Source organism: Myotis myotis, unplaced genomic scaffold, assembly GCF_014108235.1.
Source record: "Myotis myotis isolate mMyoMyo1 unplaced genomic scaffold, mMyoMyo1.p scaffold_m19_p_4, whole genome shotgun sequence".
In the NCBI taxonomy this organism is placed as follows: Eukaryota; Metazoa; Chordata; class Mammalia; order Chiroptera; family Vespertilionidae; genus Myotis; species Myotis myotis.
In genome coordinates this window covers 57,122,616-57,126,792 of record NW_023416346.1, presented here as the reverse complement: position 1 = coordinate 57,126,792, position 4,177 = coordinate 57,122,616, and the positions used below count along the sequence as shown (strand labels likewise).

General features: G+C 36.8%; 1 non-coding gene across 1 annotated transcript; it reads left to right on the top strand.

The window, feature by feature from the left end:
* Positions 1-2,544: 2,544 nt before the first annotated feature.
* LOC118654803 lies at positions 2,545-2,651 on the top strand. The gene has a single exon (XR_004967070.1). It is a non-coding gene; the product is annotated as a U6 spliceosomal RNA (small nuclear RNA).
* The last annotated feature ends 1,526 nt before the right edge of the window (positions 2,652-4,177 follow it).

Sequence of the window (4,177 nt, the reverse complement as noted above, 5' to 3'; positions counted from 1 at the left end):
ACTATCATTATCTGGCTTGATCATCTTGGGGTCATCTATTTCCCCCTTCATTGGCCTCAGTGTCCTCACGTGTTAAGTGTAGGCATTGGATGACATGACCTCTAAGAGCCACTATCATCTCTAACATTCTGTGATTTGTTCATAGTAGTTGCACAGCATACATAATTTTATAATTTGTTGCCTTGAAACTAAGAATAATACTTCAGGTCCATGGTGGATAAGTTTGTCATTTTTTCTAAGACATGAAGCTGAAATTTCCTAGTTGAGGCAGGAGTATGGGAGAGAGTTGCCTACATAGTTGCCTAACTAACCACCCAGCACCTTTGTCTCAACAGGGTTCTATTTTTCTCTACTTATTAGATACAGTTTCATGAGGGAAATTACATGCAATGGTGAATTTGGAAACATAATCTTTGTTTATGTAAAAGGTCTGTTATACAGTATACATGAGACTAAACATAAAGTCACTGCATATGAAAGTCACTTTGATCTTATATTTATTTTTGTACATCAGTGCCCTAATCTGTTAAATAAGGATGCACTAATCAGAGGCTCATTTCTCTCATGCAAGGCTGATGTGGAGAAAAGAGACAAGGTGACAGCACACTAGCCCCTACATATTTCAGTCTCTAAATGACACATTACTCTGCTCATAGTTCATTGGCCAGAACCAGTCACAAGGCCCTACCCTAACTGCAAAGGAGGCTGGGAAATGTAAGGCAGTACATAAAATATTTGGTGGGCACTAATAATCTCTGCCAGAATGGATAACTCTTTTCTTCTAATAGCATATAGGGATGTTAATAAAATAACAACAATAACTACTACTACTACTATTTCTTTTGAGCCAGATAACTTTGCTAAGTGTTGTACATGTTATCTCATTTAATCCTCACAATCCTGTAAGGTAGGAGCTTTTTACAAATCACATTTGTAAGTGTGATTTTACAATATTTTACAAATGAGAAGCTGAGGCACAGAGAGATTAAGAGACTAGCCTAAAATAACATAGTTCATTAGTACTTGAATCCAGGTTGAGATAGAACTACATTTGGAGTGTAGCAAAACTCACCTTCTAGTAAACCAACTGGTTATCTCACTACCTTTAGGGATTTCAGTCAAGCTGTCATTCAGGGCTGCAGTCATCTGAAAGCATGACTGTGGCTAAAGGGTATACTTCCAATCTCACTCATATGGCTGTTAGCAGGAGCCTTCAGTTCTTCACTATATGGGCCTTTCCACAGTGCTTTTTACAACATGGCAGCTAGTGAGAAGGGGTAGTGTCAACATAGCTTAAATAGGCAACAGGGTTCTGATAAAGTAGGATAGAGGATGAATAACATTGGATGTGATTTGGGAGACAGGGAGGGAACAGTTCAGTACCTAAGATATTTTCTAGGAGGTCTCACCTTAGGAGACAGCATAAGAGAAATGGAGGAGGCAATCAGTAGGTGCCGGAGGGTGCCAAAAGGAGAGAAAGTTGTGAGTACAGAGAGAGTAAATGAGAGCCAAAGAGAACCTAATTCATTTTACAGTTTTGTTGAGGACCTGGTGAGCATGCGCATCTGTGTGTGTGTGTGTGTGTGTGTGTGTGTGTATTCATTGAAAAAAGAGCTCTTTACTCTTCCTTGCTGCAGAATGCCTTGCAAAAGTGCCTTGTTTAGATAATAATATTGGAAAATATTTTCCCTTCAATCTCAAAGCATGGACATTTCACACAGCTGAATGCTGGGCATTTCCTTCTTACACTTTCCAAAGCTATTTGGTGGTGAGTAGCAAGCGGGCATATCTCAAAATGCCCAGCCTTCAGTAAGAGAAATTATATATATACAAAAAAACCCATACACATTTGCATTGGGAGCAAAGTGTGGTTGGATGGAATTATTCATTTTCTTAATAAGAAGGAGAGGTGTTCATATCATTCTTGCATATTTGCATGGCTTCCTTTATAATCTGTTTAATGATCTTTGGCTTTCAGGGTTAGAGGCATCAGGTGCTGAAGAAACCCCCATCTCTGTTCCAGCACAGCAAAGTAGCCCCTACCAGCTATGAACACAAATCTCATGGACACTTAGGATCCAGTGTCAGATACTAAGTATGATGTGAAAAAAAGTTATGCTAAATGTAGGATTTTCACATAGATCTGAATTTGACTTTCTAATCCACTCTGTACTATTTTTTAAAGCAATTTCTGACAGGAGGCCAGTCTAGAAAAACAATAGCAAGTAGAGAAAAAAGTCCCAAATTCCTCATTAAGCTATTACCACTGTAATAGAGCTCATTATTTTTCACCTTCCAACTATTGATTTCTACAGTTAAAGAACATGCTCAAATTTGAATTGCACCCAGTACTTTCTGCAGAACTTCATGCCAATTTTGCTATATTAAAAATTTACCTTGCACCAGGAAGCTTGGGAAATCTAATGTGGCTTTGAAGAAAATTTACTCATCCTATTGTGTGTTCTTTTCTAATTCACATAAGCAGCAGCCACATCTTATATGACAAGATTTGCTATATTGATGGCTAAAGAGTTATCAGAGCTTGTGCTTACTTCAGCAGTACATATACTAAAATTGGAATGATACAGAGAAGATTAGGATGCCCCCTGCACAAGGATGTCATGCAAATTTGTGAAGCATTCCATATTTAAAAAAAATAAGTTATTAGCAGTCAAAACTACCTCTCCTTAATCTAGGGATCTCAGATTACATTTTATTCTTTTGCCACTCTAAAATTGGATAGCAATGGATAGTACAAGATGTTCAAAGAATAGTGACTAATGAGTGTAATATACTTTTAACCAGCAGATCAGGTAATTGTTACACACTTTAAATTTGAGAACACCTAATTATGGCAGATATCTTAAAAATTTAGGAATAGTCACTGGTGAATTTATTTTATGGAATGATGAAAATAGTAAACATTAGATGGAATGAATGCAGTTCACCATCCAGAATTGAATGATTTTTGTGATTAGAATGATAACTTTGTACTTTTTACTACATAAAATTATATAGCAAAACAGAGACACATGAAAACATTAAAACCAGCAGTTAGAACAGTATTTTCATAACAGTAATGGAATATTTAAATTATCCCTTGTTTATGAGATTTAGATTCATCATGGTCCCTCATTAATAATACTGGTGAATTCTCATTCTTACTCTTTCTTAAGCTATTATCCTTGGTCTAAGTCCACTCTCCTTGTCTCATTAGGGAGAGTGCCAATAAAACTCCTTAATTATATCCAGTGACATTTCACCTACTATTTCCCCATATTTTTCCACAGGTAAATTCATAGGGGAATTGCTATAATTTCTTATAAGCTACTCTTTGCAGAAGTGTGTTCCTTGCTACCTAGAATCTGAAGCTTTTCTAAGTGATAGCGTCAGTAAGTATTTACTAAGTGTCTACCATGTAGCCCACTTTGTTCCAGGTGCTGCTAGGGGAAGAACATGAAAGAACATGAAACAAAGAGGAGTTCCTGTTTCAGATTGCAATATGGGTCTCAAGTAAAGTAAACTAACCTATTATAAACTAGACTTGGGCACTTCTGAAGGAGATCTCTAAGGCTTCATGTCTGTCAGTTTTCTGAAATGGCCTATTCAGCATTTTAATGCTCTTTTCAGCCATTCTCTTCCTTCCTGTGATCTGACAAACCATTCTCCCCTCACTAGTGGGTAACTAATCACACCTGGACATTTTCAGATAGACCACAAAACAACTTTGCCCAGTCACCTGCTTACAACTTTCCTCATTTTTCTGAGGGCCATCATGTTTTTTGGTTATCCCTTTTTACCTTGGGTGATCTTTAAATGTTTTCCTATTACTTTTAATGTCTCATATTATTTCTTTTTACTCCTCCTTAGGGATCTAGCCTAGTTTTCCCATTTTGTGGCTTTCCTTTTTTGCTTTCAGGTCACTGTATTGCTCTGGGTTTTAGCCAACTTGGCATTTGGCTACCTTTTAAAATAGCCTGAAAATGTGATATCAGAGTGAAATTACTTGCTGTGTTGTAAATCTTTTATGTCCCATTAAAACTAATTTCTAAATAACTTCTCCTATATACACCTAGGAGCTAGATTAGTATATGGAAACATCCTTTTAGTTTCCCTATGAGCATTTTATCAAGAACCATTGCTTTAATAGGGCAGAGGAATGAGGCATACTTATATA